Below are 17,869 nucleotides of genomic sequence, written 5' to 3'. Positions count from 1 at the left end.
AACTGCTAAAATTACTACAAGTCAAGATGAAATGAAAAGTGACCTAACGTCGATGAAAACCATGATGGAGAATCAACTAACCGCCATAGGAGATAAAGTCGATGCTCTGGAAGAAAAATTTGATACTGTGGAAGAGCGCATCATCAATGTGGAAAATAAGTTGGAAGAAGAAGACAAGAAATTGACTTCATTTAAGGAAGAAATAATTAAGGACATGGAAAGGAGATTGGCGACCGCGGAAAGCAGCTCTGTACAGTTTGGCGCTCCCACATCGGTTGCTCGACCGTCCATTAAACTTGCCACATTTGATGGGAAAACTTTGTGGCAGGTTTACAAAACTCAATTCATGATAGTGGCGGAAGCGAACGGATGGGACTCTGCTACCAAGGCCTGTCATCTTGCAGCATCCCTGAGAGGTGACGCAGCAGACATTCTCCAGACCCTTCCGGACAGCCAGCGCCTGGATTTCGCCGCCCTTACATCTGCGTTGGAGCTTCGCTTCGGTGAGAAGTGCCAGAAAGATTTCAGCCGACTCCAGTTGAAGTCCCGTTTCCGGAAAACCGGGGAAACCCTGCAAGAGCTTGCGGCGGACATCGAGAGACTGTCTCATCTTGCTTTTTGCGTCTGCCCTGCAGATGTTCGAGACAAACTGGCACTCAACTACTACATCGACAGGGTTCGAGATCCGGAAATTCAGAAAGCTCTACGGATGGCGGATGTCAAAGACCTCTGTTGTGTATGCGATGAGATACAAGGCCGCCCAAGAAGCAACCCGTGTGGATTGCCAACTAATCCGGACTCAGGAAGCTGAAGAGTCTGATTCCAGGTCGTCCCACCTCGCTGAACTTGAGAGACAACTCGGTGACTTGGCAAGACATCTGAGCACCATAACAGCCCAAAAGAAACAAGAGCAGAAGTGCTGGAAATGCGGTAGTGAAGGATATCTGCGAAGGAATTGTCCGGCTCGCCAAGCTACGCGAGGGAAGGAAATCACCACCACCAGAGCTCTGCAGATTTCCTCTTCTAGTAGTGGCAGTGATGAACTTTTCATTTACGCACATGTAAATGGGAACCCCTGCAGACTGATTGTCGACACTGGAGCCAATGTGACAATCATTAGGACAGATGTGGCTCGTGAATTTGGATTGAAACTGCTGTGGACATCGCCACGAGTAACTCTCCAGACTGTGACAGGTGACAAAATCGAGATTGACGGTAAAGTGGATTTGGAAATAGTGTTTGGGAATGCCACCTACCATCATACGGCATTCATCGCTAATATCACAGACTCCTTCATTCTCGGATTGGACTTTTTGAAGAAATATAAACTTCACTCTCGACTTCAAGACTAATGAGCTGCACTCGGTGAGAGAAGACATAGCCGTTTTCCCTGCAGAAAGTGATGTAAAATCCGCTCATCAAATAATAGCCCAAACAGATTCATCGATTCCCTCAAAGTCAGAATCATTAATACCTGGCTCCCTTGAAGAAAGCAATAGTTTTCGATTTGGACTCATTGAATACCCTAACTTAAGCAATAACCTAAAAGGAGTGCTGGTAGCATCTACGCTTGTGGATATTTCTAAGGATGTAATTCCTGTGAGAGTCGCCAACGTGAGTGAAAGGCCAAGGAATATTCGGAAAGGTGAAGTGTTAGCAACTTGTACTCCAGTAAACTGCATCATTAGAAGAATCAATTCCCCCGAGACTGTGTCTTCTGAGTCCTTGACATCGAAGTTAATTGGGAGTGCGCCATTATCGAAAGATCAAAGAACTGCTGCGGAACATTTGGTGGACGACTTCAAGCATCTGTTTTCATCTACATCGGAGGATGTGGGCCGGACGAATTTAACGCAGTATAGGATCTACACTGGAGAACACCTCCCTATTAAACAGCATCCAAGATGACTACCGTTCACCAAGAAGGAAGAGGTTGAAACCCTCCTGAAAGAGATGAAGGAGAATGATGTAATCAAACCCTCATCCAGTCCTTGGGCCTCTCCCATCGTCTTGGTCCGAAAGAAAGATGGCTCCACCAGATTTTGTGTCGATTACCGACGGCTGAATGAAATCACCAAGAAAGACAGTTACCCTCTTTCACAGATAGACGACACCTTGGACACTCTTTCCGGACACAAGTGGTTTTCGACCCTGGACTTGAAGAGCGACTACTGGCAGGTTGAGATACACCCTGATGACCGAGAGAAGACAGCGTTTACAACTGGACAAGGCTTATGGCAGTTTAAAGTGATGCCCTTCGGCCTCTGCAATGCACCAGCTATGTTCGAGCGTCTTACGGAGACAGTGTTAAGAGGACTTTCCTACGAATCCTGTCTGGTCTACTTAGACGATATCATCATCGTGGGACGCAGTTTCGAAGAACATCTGGCAAATCTTAGGAAGGTGCTGCAGAAGCTTAAGGAAGCCAATCTGAAGTTAAGCCGTCCAAATGTAATTTGTTTCGCCGGGAAGTGAACTACCTTGGTCACATCATCTCTTCTGAAGGTGTACAAACCGATCCAGAAAAGGTATCTGCGGTCAAAAGTTGGAGTCTTCCCGAAAACATCCATCAGCTGCGAAGTTTCCTGGGGCTCTGCACGTACTACAGGAAGTTTGTAAACGGTTTTTCCAACATTGCACGACTCTTGCATAAGCTGACGGAGAGCAAGCAAAAGTTTTAATGGTCCAAAGAATGCGAAGATGCATTTCTACGACTGAAGGAGGCTTTAACATCAACGCCTATCCTCAGCCTGAAAAATCCTTCATCCTGGACACTGATGCGAGCAACGAGGGAATCGGAGCTGTTTTATCCCAAGAAATTGACGGAAATGAACATGTCATCGCTTACTGGAGCAAATGCTTATCAAAGTCAGAGCGAAATTACTGCGTCACCAGAAAGGAGTTACTGGCCATAGTGAAAGCTGTAGAACACTTCCATCATTACCTCTACGGCCGAAAATTTCTGCTTCGGACAGATCATGCCTCGTTAACTTGGCTTTTGAACTTCAAGAATCCAGAAGGCCAGATAGCCAGGTGGATACAGCGGCTCCAGGAATATGACATGGAGATCAAGCACCGAAAAGGGTTGTCTCACGGTAATGCAGACGCTTTATCAAGAAGACCCTGTCCTGAGAACTGCAATTATTGTTCCCGAATCGAGAAACAGTATGGAACGACTAGCCCTACTGCCTATCAGGTGACAGTGACTCCAACATCATCAGAACCTGATCCATGGAGTGATGACCAAGTTCGAAAAGATCAACTTGAAGACCCCGACATAAAACCAATTTTAGAGTTCATGGAAAGTGACAGTCGACGCCCTAGCTGGCAGGACGTTTCCATCTTCAGTCCTGCAACAAAAAGATACTGGGCTTTAATGGAACTCACTCCATTTACGGAACGGCGTACTGTACCGAAAATGGGAATCTGATGGCGGCAAAACATCTAGGTGGCAGTTACTACTTCCCCAATCAAGGATTTCAGGTGTTCTGAAAGAAATACATAGTAGTGCGACTGGAGGACATTTTGGTGTCTTGAAAACCCTCAATAAAGTTCGGAAGCGCTTCTTCTGGAGCAAGGCGAAGGATGACGTGGAGAAGTGATGCCATTCTAGTGACGCCTGTGCTGCTCGTAAAGGACCGAAGAAAAGAAGCAGAGGGACGCTACATCTGTACAATGGGGCAATGTTACAAATCCTGTAAATAGTAATTATTGTAGTAACGTAACCTGTAAATAGTTTCCCGTAATGAATATACAACCCCTATACATATGGCTAAAGTATACAATCCCCCTATTTCTTTTTTTGTTCATTGATAAAATTTGATAACGGTCTACTATTTTCCAGAAGCGTTTGGAATATTTGTGAGATTTCTTTCGATGTTTATAAAGGCGTCTCGCGTGATAAAAAGTTGAGTTTCGATTGAGAATTTGTGCTGTGAGTGTATTAGCTCTGTTTATTGCGAGGCATTTCGCCGTGTTATTTTTCGTATTTGGAAGTAAATACGTGTGTAACTGTTGAGTTTACGGTTTGTGTGATATTTGCTTAATTGCTGATGATTAATTTAGCAGTTATTGACGATCTTTCCTGTACATAGTGTAAATAATTTCTCTGTGTTTTTAATCAAGAACTGTGTCGTCCTTTCAAGAAAGTTGGAAGTCTCACCGAATCCGTTACAATGCAAATTATGTAATTTATTTATCTGATGTATCAGTGACAACAATTATAGTTAAACAGGATAAGTAGGTTTTAAGAAAATCATTATGCTTTCTGTTATAGACATTATTTCTTCTCATTTAATGAAAATTTAGGAATGCAATTTTTTTTTTTTAAACAAAAAAATAATTAATTAAAAGCCTCAGTATGAAAATACTCTTTTAATATATCTTAATGATGAAGATGGTCATAAAAATTAATGTTTATTGATTCTTCCACCATTCATACATACTTCTTTTATTATATTGGGATAAAAAAGTTTTTGAAAGGTGGAAATTTGGCATTATTTTCTTTTCTTTTTTTTTTTTTTTTCAATGAGAGCACTGAGTTACCTGAATATTTTCAGTTTTCATAATTTTATATATTTTCTTTTCTTGCTCCGACTGCATCCTCTATCGGGGATGCAAAAAGTGTGAAGGTATAAGCAGAATTTGATGCCTACTTGAAGTGAGCAGTTCTCAAAAGGTGAGAACAAAAAAGTTAACTTTGAGCAATTTCAAAAAATTTCAAATTTGACATCAATTTTGCTTTTATTGTATAGTATGCATACCTAGAACACAATATATGAACATTAAGAGACAGCAGGTATTTGTAAAAATTGTTAATTAGCAAATTAAATCAGCAGTCTGTAGATAACAGATTTTGGACTTTGTTGTCCTGTAGGTAACAGATTTTGGACATCATCATAATGTAAGTTTCACCATTTTTGACAATTGTTAATCTGATTTTTAACTTTTCCAATGAAAATTTTATGTACTACTTTTTGAATTTTTCAATTTAATAATAGAGGATATTAATGAAGTACTTGAATGGCTGTACATCCTGCTCTTTACATATAATAAAAGTTTTGGAATGATTTTGAAGTGGATGAAAGGTAAAAAAAAAAAGCTTCAAATTAAAAATAATACAAATGTAAAAAGTGACAGCAGTTTTAATAATGAATACTTTTTCTAATGTCATAAGAATTAAAACGAAGTCTAAAAAAAATTACTGAAAAAAGAAATTCGTATTTCTATTTGGAGATTGTTAAATTATGTTTCTAAAAGAAAGAGAAAAAAAAAATTCTAAAAAAAAAGGAGGGGGGGAGGGAGAAAAATTGCTAGCGCAGGTGATAAAGTCGCCAAAACTGGTGCAGCTGACGATAAGCTACATTTGTCAAACTGGAATTCCCCCTCTGGTAGCCTTTAGCTTATCGTATACTGTGTTGTCGCCGACGGAGGTTTGCTTGACGATTTTAGCACAAAATGGCCTTTGTTACGATCATAACCAGCCATGTTTCTACTGTAATTTATGTACTGTTCAATGTGTAACGTATTAATTATGCAAAACAACAGTGGATTAAAGAAGATAACATTATAATAACCTTTTTTATTGAGGTTAGAAGACAGAGGATCATCAAAAATTATGAATGAACGGTCAGAATTATCGGCGTCAAGATTGTAACACCATTTGGACATCTCACATGTATGTTTAAGAAAAATTATTTTTCTTCTAAGATACTGCATAAAAGTTTATGAAAACACTTTTAAACAATTAAAAATTGATTCTGAGGATCGAAAAATACCTTTAAAACATGTAAATCATAAATTCAGTTCTCAAATAATAGCATTGTCAAGATCGTAACTTTTGGACATACATCAAACTTCCAACTTCCATTTTTTCCAAAATTGTTTACAACATGAATAATGTCTTTAAATTTTTAATTTGTTGAAAATATTATCAAAAAAGTATTCAGTTTGAGATTCATGGCCTTAATTTCTTTTTGAAACGTATGGAAATAATTTAAAATAAATTTTTTTAATGGTACATTTGCTCAGTTAACGTTTTGGTATGTCCAAAATTGTACCTTTTAGCAAAGAAAATATTTTTTTAAGGGGTTTGAAGAGCATTTTTTCCTTAATTTATGTCAATTCTTGTCTCTATACAGTATTATAATTTAACTCAAAAATTTTTGAGTTAATTAAAATGAAAGTTATTTGATGTTGAAGCTTTAAAGTTGAGGTCTGTGTTTTCTCCCACCTTTTGAGAACTGCCCAAGTGTTCTTGGACTTTAGTTATTTTTTCTTTTTTGTCATTTAAATATTCTAGCGTTAAAATTTATATACACTATGCACAGGGGCGGCAAATAGGGGGGCAAGAGAGGGCGGTCGCACCCCCAAATTTTTTACTAAGAAAAATAAAAAAAGGGTAAATTCAGTTCAGATAACTTAGAAAATCAATTGCCTGCATTTTTAGAACAGAAAAACTGATGGAGAATAATGGTTTGCCTTAACTAGAGAAGTAATCTCTTCATATGGATTAAATATTTAAAAGTTGTGTAATCTATGTTATGATGGTGCATCTTGTATGAGATGCCCATACAGTGTTGAGACTGTGCAATTTTTACACGTAAACTCCATGTCATTTTGCATAAATTTCATGCTCATATTATAACTTAATGTTTAGCTAGTAAGTGTTCAATGTTTCCCTGTACTTGAAACACATTTTAGCAACTTGAAAAACTTCCCACATCAAAAGATACTTTCGCATCAACAAATATATTTTCAAGCTCTTTACTTGACAATCTCTGAGTGACACGAATGGTATTTAAGAGTTAAACTAGAGACGTACCGAGTAGCACTTTGGCCGAGTAGCCGAGTACCGAGTACTCAGCCGAGTATCGAGTTACCGAGTACTCGGTCTTTCACTACTCGGCCGAGTTACCAAGTAAGAATTGAAGAACCACCGACACACATGTGATGAATTTTGAACTTATTGGAATAGTAGTATAGACATCCTTGTCTATATAATAGTTTTTAAAACTAAATTCCTGTTGAAATTTAATTACGCATTATATATACAATATTTTTTGTGTCAAAAATTTTAGAAAAAAATTATTTTTAAAATTAAAAATAAATAAATAAAAGGTATGATTAATCAAGTTGGAATTAAAACAAATTACAGTAAAATCCCTCTAATGCGGACACTAACGGAACAAATTTTTTTGTCCGCAATATAGAGGTGTCCGCATTACAGGGGTTTAATAATGTTATTTGCATTGAAACTGGGGAATTAAAAATTGTCCGCATAAGAGGAGTGTCCGTTAGGAGGGGTTTCACTGTATACCAATCAATTATAGTTCTAGTCCGCCAAACATAAATAATTTTTAAAAGCAGATATAACAAATGTGCAGGAACACTGCAGACACACGTTTCGCCTCCCCCCCCCCCCCCCAGTACAAGGAACGTTTTTTGCAGTGCATAACATGTGAGTTAAAGAATGTAAAGACATTCGACAAAAAAATCGGACTTTTGTCGGATGCCTTTAAATCTACGAGCTCCCATTTTGGGCATTGAAAAAGGAATTCCTTGTAATGCCAAAACACATGTCTGCAGAGTTCCTGCATTGTGCTTTTAACATTGTTTTATTTCCTTTTATTTTTTAAGCAAAGGTATTTTTACATTTTTATTACTAATTTTTGTTTGTAGCAAAAAATTCATTTTTAATATAAAAATTCCATATTTTCTATGCTTACCTTTTTTGCGTAATTTTTAATAAACAAGTTTTATTAACTTTGGAGACATTAAAATAAAGATTTATTCCATTAAAGCATTACAAACTTCATTATTCTCAAAATTTAAATTTGATTTATAAATTTTAATTGTAAATGATTGCAGAATATAATGCTTGCTCTTTTTTTTTATAAATTTTAGTATCTGTCTTGGACAATATTCAATTTTTTGCAACTACTCGGTATTGGCCGAGTATCTGATCAGAATTTGGCCGAGTAGGCCGAGTAGTTACCGAGTACTCGGTACGTCTCTAAGTTTAACCTATAAAAGCTCCCTGGAAGAATTACTGGAAAGCGACCTTCTCAATGATAGAAAATCTAATGTTATTTTAATATGAATGACTTTGTTTGAATTTTTGTTTACTTTATTTTCTGCGGAGTGCTTTCTGAACAATGCTACACTCTATCATAAAAATTTCAATCTTAATTATTGGATAGACAATTGAAACTCATCGTAATTTTCGCACTAATGGATACATGAACCAAGTGTAGAAACTTCGTGACAGAATATTTTATAACAGCTTTTACTGTATGCCAATGTAGAAGAGGTGACAAAACCCACATGAAGTTGTAGTCAAAATATTAAATTAATATTTTGAATAAAATAATTAATTCAGTTTCTCAAGAAATTGAGGCAGGATTTGATGAGATACATTTCTCTTTGGTTTTAAGTTCAATATTGTGTAAGTTGGTTATAGAAAACAAAAAAGACAATATTACACCATAGATCTTTAAAAGGGATAGATAGGCCTTTCTCCTACAGCGCAGCGTATTTCGCCCGGAGAAAGTGGGGTCATCATGATTCTTCCGAGAATCACGTGATCAAGGGACATCGTGTCCCCCTCTTCTCGGGCAGCAGTGATATAACAATGCGAAGCGTCGTTAAAAGTCTAGGATTGTCTGAAGATTTTCATTATACTTATGCGAGAAATCTCTATATGCGTGAATCTGAGATTTTCTAGCGAAAGAGGGTTTGATGAATTTTATTAAAAAATAAAGACATAGTGAGTAACAGAAATCTTTCTTTCTGCTAAAGGCAAAAAAAGTCCCCATGCAGAGTCGAAATTAAGAATATTTTAAGCAATTTACTATAGATACCGAGCATTATATTAAATCACTAAAAACAAGCGATGGAAAATTAGTTATAGCATGTCCGCGAAAAACTGGATTTTTAGGTTTCCTAATTTCTATGAAAAGTGCGCTGGGAACATATGAAAAGTATGTAGGTGCCTGAATTCCAGTTCTAAACTGCGTAATGACTTATAAGCTTACTCAGGATCACCTTGAAACTTTTTTCAATGCGATCAGGATGTGAAGGGGGATTCAACAATAATCGTCGTATAATTTCGAAGTGCGAAAAAAAGATTATTCATTCATACGGAAATTAAAGAGTCCAGTTCTTCAAATTGCGCTGATTTTGACAACCTTCAAATGCTACAATTAAATTTGAAGCGTAACAAAAATGCTTTGAAAGAAAGCCTTTTCTTCCTTTGACGACAGATTTGGAAAATTCAGAAATCAGCTCAATTAACATGACGCAGTATATTAATGGTGTTTCTGACTACGCTGGATTTTTTGTCCGGCAAATGCACTCTGTTGTGAACTGCGACGACTGCAACGCAGCTTCACTACAACAAATCAAAAAATAGACCTAATAAAATTTAAGAATTTTGGGACACATTCAAGTATGATAACTTATTGCAAGATTGCAGCCATTGAAATATGTACATTTGTGAAGAACAGCTGAGCGAGAATGTGAAAAAGTTTTGGGAGTAAAACACAAAAATATAATGTTACTCATGAGACCACAAGAGTTATGCGAAAAATTTGCAATTCCGTTTTTCTAAGTTTAAATAAGCATATGTTGGAAACAGAAGCAGCAGATTTTCTCGTTAAAAAGTTTATAAAATTAATCGTTACTAAATATTTAAGCGTTAGAATGTATCGCGCAGTCAATTCAAACAATGAAAATAATTCACAAAGACCAATAAGTAGGAAAATAACAAAATTAATATTGTTAAGGGACAATAATCACTAGTTTTCTTCACCCTAGAGTTTAAATTGTCAAAATTATCATAGTCCTTGGGACGAAAAAAAAAGAAGAAAAGAAAAATTGGGGAGAGGGCGGAAGTCAAATGACCATTCATGTAGTTTATAATTGCAAATAATTTATTTTCTGAGTACTTAAAAAAAAAAAAAGTTGCGTAAAAATTAGGAACAAACCAAAGTTATTGGTTTGGCTTATATAGTGTTGGTGCGAAACGCATGCGAATATTAGAATATTATTTAATTGAGTTGATATTCGATATTATTTACATTTGTATTTCTAATTGGTTTATGGTTTTAGATCGGGTTTTATGTTAAATTGTTGCACTGGCTTCAAAAGTTGTCGGAAAAAGCACGCATTGAAACTATTTATCTGTATTTGAAAAATTTGATTGAAATAAAAGAAAATTTATAAGGTCAATTTTTGTTTAAGATTTTTGAAGACGTCTTTTTCTACTCAGTATTTAAAGCACTTGAAAAAAAAGTTTAAATAGCTTGTGCGCCTGCTTCAAAAGTTATGATGGGAAAAAATCTAATGGACCATTCCATGAAAAAGGTGTCATTTTGTCCCGCATTTCATTAAAACATAATAACTTAAAAAGGTAACAAAGAACATTTTTTGCAAAAGTACAACATTTGCGATTTCTTAATGAAAAAAAAATTGCTACCTTTTTTAATTATTACTTTTAGTGACAAATATGAGGTGTTACGTGAGGGACAGAGTGTTCCCTTTTTCTTTAATAATGGGTAAAATGCTTTAATTTAACCCATGCTTAAAGGGGGGTTTAACCCATGCTTAAAGCATTTAACCCATGGGTTAAATGCTTTAATTTCCCTTAATTGTGCAAATGATCGCGGCGCAAAGTGATTCTGTTCGATAAGGGAAACAGTTTCTTGTGAGGGGAGTCCCTTGATCACGTAATGTCCAACGGGGGATGTTGACGCGCGCTCTGAGGAGAAAAGTGGGGAGAAGGCACATCTATTCTATTTTAAGATCTATGTATTACACTTATACACTAATGCAGCCAGAAATTCCTTCTGGAGGGGGTTTTTTGATCAAAAATACCTTCTGCAGGGGGGGGTTGATGAAAAATATGTTCTGAAGGGGATTTTTTGATCAAAACAGCCCTTTCATATGCATAAACTACTATGTTAGAATTTACGTTTACGTTAAAACCAATGGCTCTGCGGGGTGATTTTACCCCCCCCCCCCCCTCGCTGTGCCACTGCACTTACAAGAAAAATTTATAGCATGAAGGTAGAGTAATTGTTTTGTGAATTACGATTATACTTTTTAATGACGCAAAATAAATACTAGCCCAATTTAAAAAGCTTTCTTGGTTATTTTAAAGAGAAATCTGGAGGAAGTGTGTTTTTTAACATAACTTTCTTGCTTCCATTGTTTTTGGTCTATTTTAATCTGGTCAGTCATTTTAAAGATGACTATTGTGTCTCAGGAGGTTAGAGAATTACTTTTGAAGTGAAATGTGGCAAGCAAGACCTTTATCTTTAGCTATACTGGGAATTAAGCAAAACACTGGAAATTGAGTAAATATAGTTACAAAATTTTCTGTTCTTCCTGACCCCAAGAACAGCAGACTAAAACTTTGCTAAAAAATAAAAACTAGTACCGAGATATTTTGTGAGATAACTTGTTACAAAATAAATTTGAAGCTTTCTTCACAAAAATTTTAATTGTTCTTAACAAGCCTAATTATTCTTAACATTAAAACCATTTTATTAATCCTTCCTGTTAACCGTACTGAGGAAATTCATGTTCAAGAAACTTGACCCCCCCCCCCCCCCAAAACGAAATGCTGAAATACCGCCCCTGACTATTAGGGTGGAACGAAAAAAACAAAGTTTTTATTTTCGAGTCGTAATAGTGCGGAAAAGTTGCGATTCGTAAAGACTTACAAAATAAAACAAAAATTTTAAAAATCGAATAATATCTTCCGATCCCGCAACGAGCCTAAATATTTGAAAAAATGGAAAATTTCGTGTTTTCTTAGTGATTTTTCAAAAATTTTGTTTTAATGCTTCTTTTTAAGGCTCTAAGATGGAAAAGTTACGATTGGTAAAGCCTTCAGAAATAAAAAAAAATTGAAATCGAATAATACCTTCTGATCCGGAAACAAGCCTAAAAAATCGAAAAAGTTGAGAATTTCAGGTTTTTTCCGAATTTTTAACATTTTTGGTTCAATGTACTTTTTCAGGCTGCAGAACGGAGAAGTTACGTTTAGTGAAGACTTCAAAGCAAAAAAAAATATCTTTTTGAAATAAAACAATATCTTCCGATAGCGCAACGAACCGACATGTTTGAAAAAATGTAAACTTTAAGCCTTTTTTCAGCTTTTTTTTAAATTTTAGTTTAACGATCCTCATAAGTTAGGTATGAAATACTAATGGATGAACGTTTGTTTATAAAACAAATGTGATAGTTTAGTATTAGCCTCCCTGTGAAATTGTCCACATGGCCCTTTAATCCTGCGAGACTCATATTTGTTTATGCCGCTCAGTACAGTGTATGCATCTAATATACCCCATTAGCGCCTCACGATCTTGAATTTATGAGCTTTTTAGTTGGCTTGTGTCTATAGGTATCTTACTTAAATGAATAAAGCAGTCATGCTGGAATCAGTATTTCTAAATGTTTCTAATGTGCGTGTGAAGTCAATTTGCTCTGCTAAACGTGTTTCAATCATGAATCCATCTTTGCAGAAAAGAATTACGAGAAAGTCCTTTCAGTGCCCTATATTTGGCCACCCGAGAGATTTGCCAACAAACAAGCTCCCTACTAATAAAAATGTACTTCAAAGTTGCTTTCAAGAGAGATTTGAGTTAGCTAGAAAAGTCAATAACACGAAAGTGAGTTTTTCCATTGTTAAGGACATAGTGGCGCAAAAAGTTTAAATGTATCTTTGATAAGGCCTCGATTCCTACAGTTTCCCTGAAAAGAATTGCTCAGCTCATTGATATCTTCTACAAAAATTTCTCAATTTCATGAGATCTTACAACCGAGACAAGGATAAACCAAAGTTTAAAGAAAGGATTGATAAATTTAAAAGTGAAGCAAGGAAACTCTTTGACGTCTCTGCGTGTAAGTGCGTAATGAATGTTATTTGCACTTGTAAAAAGACCCTAGACATTTGTGAATGTCCAATTTACATGAAATGTACGTGTGAAAAATCTAGAAAGATACCGATCTCTGAACATAGATTTCTATCTTCAGAGGAAACATGGCATAGGAAAAACTGGAACTTTGGACCAAAAGGAAACAAAAAGGTTGAAAAAAAGATTTCAAAGAAAAGCCTATGCCTTAAAACGAAAAGTTACTGAGTGCGTTTCAGTCATAAAGATGAATCTGATCTTTCAAATGAAAAATAACCAAGTGACATTTATTTTGAGATGTTACATGCCGGTCTGGTTTGAAATAAAGAACCGCAAAAATTTCACAGACGGTGCCATTCATGTTTACAGAACAGTTCAAACCTGTCGATACTTACTTGACAATCTAAAACAAGTTGTTTACTCTGTCATTGAAACAAACTCTTTCTTTGCGCATCCCGAAAATTTATTAATGGCAATGGTGTTTGATGAAAGGAGGCACATAAAAGAACTAGCGTTTAAAAACGTCTTAAAAGTCAGGGAGTCTGTTTCTAAAGGCAAAAGCATTAGAAACTTTGTCATTCCATCTCTAAATTTCGAAGCAGAAGATTACACAGAGATTATTGATTGGAACACGACAAAGCTATTTTCTCCACCTTTTCTTCGAAAAATTCCTAACAAAGACATTGAAAATCTTATTGCAACAGGCACTATACCCGACTGGGATATAAAACTATTCCCCTGCCATACGCAAGCTGTCGAAAGATGTGTGAAGCTAGTGACGGAGGCTTCACTCAAAGTGTGGATTTAAATCAAGAGATGGCTACAAAAGAGCAACATTGAAATCTAGATCAATTATGCTCGAATTTTCCAAAAAATCTGATTATAAATTAGCTTCAACAAGTAGCACGCAAAACAATAAGACTTGTATACTGGATTGTAAATTTGGTAAATATTTTATAACTTTCTATTATTTGAAAATGTTTCATTGTTGTAAAGAATGGAAGATTTGCATGTTTAGAAGATACCTCAAAAGTCAAGGAATAAATTTATGTTTATGTGTAATATAGGGTTTTTTAAAAAGACTTTTCCCTGTAACACCGGGGAAAAAACAAGAAGAACAATTTTATTTTTAATCACTAAGAAAAGATGAAATTCTTCCTTTTTTTTACTTTTCATGCTTGTTCCTGGATCAAAAGGTATTATTTGATTTCAATATGTTTTTTTAAATTTCTGAAGGCTTCAGCAATCGTAACTTTTCCGTCTTAGAGTATTAAAAAGAAACGGAGCAAAGTTTTCAAAAAATCGCTAAAAACACATGAAATTTTCCATTTTTTCAAATTTTTAGGCTCGTTGCGGGATCGGAAGATATTATCCTATTTTAAAAATTTTTGTTTTGTTTTGTAAGTCTTCACCAATCGCAACTTTTCTGCACTATTACAATTCGAAAATAAAAACTTTGTTTTTTTCGTTCCACCCTACTGACTATGCATCGCTTCAATGGTACAGTGTATCTCAATAAATCTTAAGTAATCAAGCAAATTAAGTAATAAATGAAGTTTTGATTGAAATATGCTTTTCAGACTATTTTGAAATGCAAAAGACTGAAAAATAATATTAATTGAATAAATAAAAAAAGAGCTCCTTGGATTTTTTCTCCATCTAATTTTAGAAAAACTTTGTTGGTCTCCCTTGTATATTTATGTATCGAATAGGAAAGCTGCATTGATTTTAAAAAAGAAACAAACAAAAGAAAAACTAGTTAGCAAACTTGCATTTTTCCTTAAAAAATATAAGTTTCTAAATTTATCAAATCTGTAATTCATCTATAAAACGTTGCTAGTTACTTTGCATCCATTAGATTTTTCTCTTTGCAATAATATGTAAAATTCATGAAAATATATGGGGGGAAACAATGAAATTTTTCAACAAAAAAAAATTTGAAAAAAAAAAAACCATATGGTTTTTTAAAAAAAACACTTGGTTTAAACCAAACAACCCTGTCATTTATCACTAAAAATATGCTTATAATACTTAATTTGAAACAAATTAAATTGAAGAAAGAAACTTAGTTATTGAATATATTGCTTGAAAGGAAAATAAATTCTTTAGTGATTTAAACGAAAATACAACACTAAACAAATTTCATTACTCTTTTTACAATGGTTCTTTGGAGTGGAAGAGGTAAAACTAACATAAAACTTTGTACATTTTTTATGATAGTAAATGTATATGATACGCTAGTTTACTACAAGCATTTTGAACACAATATAGGTTGAGTTAAGTTCATTACACAAATTATAAAAAGCTGTCATGGTAGCTATAGTAAAGTTAATTTTCATTCATAAGAAGAGATGCTCGAGCTATTGCAAGAAAAAATTGCACATATTATCAGTTACTTACAATATTTTGCACCAAAAGAAGTTAATGCAATAGAATTTAAATTAAGGACATCATTAAACATTTTTTATTTTAAAGTAAAAAAACATGCAGTTCATACAATGCATTCTTCTTTTGGGATGCGCCATTATTCAAATGTTTCAAGAATGCACAGGGTTTCGTTTTCTTCAATATTTCATTTGTCAAAAAAAAAGCATGTAATCAGTAAAGCAATTTTTCAAATTTCATCCCTGTTGGTTGACATGTGGTTGACAAACAATCGACGGCTATTGCCAGTTTCTCGGTAAAAAAGTTATTATTTTCTTCAATTTCTTTTTCTGATAATTTCTTATCATTTTACATTTTATCTTGAAATTGCAACGAAGTTGCAACAGGTATTATTTATTCTACCAACAAAATTAATTGATCTTTATTAACATTTTATATTAATGCGAATTGAACATTTTAGTAAAACATTTGCTTAACAAACTGGCCCATAGATGGCAGCACACCTTTCAACTCAATCAATACCGATGCAGTGTATTTGTTTGAATTTTTCATCCAAAAAAGATGTCTTCGAGACGAAAAAAAGTATCAAACGTAATAAACACTAGATAAAATTAGAAAGAAATAATCCCACTTAAGCATATATTTTTGTTTACAGTTATGTAAAGTAAGTGAGCACACATTGGCATGTCAGGATGGCCGAGCGGTCTAAGGCGCCAGACTCAAGGTTCATTCCTTGCCTCCTACACCGGGGGTTTGAGTGTTCTGGTCCACGAATGTGGGCGTGGGTTCGAATCCCACTTCTGACAGAAACTTTTTTGGTACGTCGATGTAAAGTTTTGCGATATTGAAGCATGTTGGACATTATTTTAAAATTATCCCCCCCCCCCCCTTTTTTTCAGTTTTTCCAAATAAAAAATTTTATTTTCTTCTCAATTTTTATTTTCATGTTGTTGTCAAAAGGTCATTAAGCATAATTTTTCAATTTTTCAGGAAATTAAAAGACTTAATGAAATATAATATTTTTATTTTAATTCTAAAGACTATCTCTACAAACTTAGTTCACACTAAAAAGCAGAGCTGTGGACTCAGAATCGGACAAATTTTGAGATGAAGGAGTAGGAGTCGTTGGAAAACATGCCAACTCCAACTATGGGCTAAAAAATTTCATTATAATTTTCACACACTCTCTTCACATTTAATATATATATATATATATATATATATATATATATATATATATATATATATATATATATATATATATATATATATATATATATATATATATATATATATATATATATATATATATATATATATATATATATATATATATATTAATTTGAATTTTTGGCACCTTGAATTCAAATTATGTTTTTCGCAGGGCCGGATTTGGAAGTGTGGAGACCCCGGTGCAACGAAGGAGTGGAGACCCATCAGGGTTCGAAAAGATCATCATATTTTCGAAAATATCCGATACTTTGATATATATCAGACTATTTTAATATATATGTATGTATCCGATATTTTCGCCCCGTGAAAGTTAGGAAATTTCGTAAAAATTTTACTGTGGGGACCCCTTTGTTGTGGAGGCCCAGGGGCAGTAACCCGGCCTGCCCTCCCCTAAATCCGGCCCTGGTTTTTCGCAATCACGAGCGTGTGTGTGTATGAATGCGCGTGTGTGTTTGTGTAGGCACATGTGTGTGGGTGCGTGTGTGTATCTATGCATGTGTGTGCGTGTTGCGTATGCAGTGCTGTGTGTGTACGCGCGCGTGTATGTAGGAGTTCGTGTGTGTGTGTATGTAGGCATATGTGTTGTGTCTGTGTGCAGGCATGAGTGTGTGTATGTGTATGTGTGTGTGTAGGAGTGTGTGTTTGTGTCTGTGCGCAGGCATGACAGGCGACGGTTGTGCTGGCAGAGGGTGCTGGTTGGAAAATAAAATCATAGGAACGCCAAAAAGAGTCAAGTGAGAATAAGCAATCGTGATTGCTCAAAAAACAGGCTACAAATTGGTTCGATTGATGTATGCAGACTTAAAGAAAACAACTGCCATTGGCAGCTAGCTGGATTTTCATTTATCGAACTTTCACCGCTGACCCGCTCTAGTTTGCTTGTTTTCATAACTTTTTTCAACAAATAGCAACCGTCATCAAAGGTTTTGCTCCCTAATATTTTGTAGTTTGAAACAGTTTTTGGATCGGAAGTCGGAAATAATCTTTTTTTTTTTTTTTTAATTTCGTAAAACAGTAAAAGAAATGTATCCCTGGGGCAATTCGGGGCCGTAGCCGGGTTGGAAACTGGTGAGGGGCGGAAAAATCAAATAAGTTTTAGCACGAAAGAACCAAAGATCAAATAAAATATAAAGATAATTCTACAACCTTGGTTCTCATTGAAAAGGATGAAATAAAATCAGTTTATGATTTCTTGATTGCACCGATCAATAGAAGTTAATCTTAAAAATCTTTATATTAAGTTTAATTCTAAAGTAGCCAATACAATTTAAATTCAAGATTGAGAGAAGAAATGTAGATATAGTTTTAGAGCTATTCGTATATTTGTACCA

At 35.0% G+C, this 17,869-nt stretch overlaps 1 protein-coding gene and 1 non-coding gene across 3 annotated transcripts in view; one reads left to right on the top strand and one right to left on the bottom strand.

Moving 5' to 3' along the window:
• The window catches only part of LOC129217441 (anaphase-promoting complex subunit 4-like), a 59,898-nt gene extending 44,353 nt beyond the window's left edge, over positions 1–15,545 (bottom strand). For both annotated transcript variants that reach the window (XR_008580214.1, XM_054851739.1), the window contains exon 1: positions 15,418–15,545. The gene's annotated coding sequence lies outside the window, so the exon portion shown is untranslated. The remainder of the gene's footprint in view (positions 1–15,417) is intronic.
• A 446-nt stretch (positions 15,546–15,991) lies between these two features.
• Trnal-caa (transfer RNA leucine (anticodon CAA)) lies at positions 15,992–16,111 on the top strand. The gene is made up of 2 exons: positions 15,992–16,029; positions 16,066–16,111. It is a non-coding gene; the product is annotated as a tRNA-Leu (tRNA).
• The last annotated feature ends 1,758 nt before the right edge of the window (positions 16,112–17,869 follow it).

This window comes from Uloborus diversus, chromosome 2 (assembly GCF_026930045.1).
Source record: "Uloborus diversus isolate 005 chromosome 2, Udiv.v.3.1, whole genome shotgun sequence".
Classification (NCBI taxonomy): Eukaryota; Metazoa; Arthropoda; class Arachnida; order Araneae; family Uloboridae; genus Uloborus; species Uloborus diversus.
This window is presented reverse-complemented; position numbering and strand designations above follow the sequence as displayed.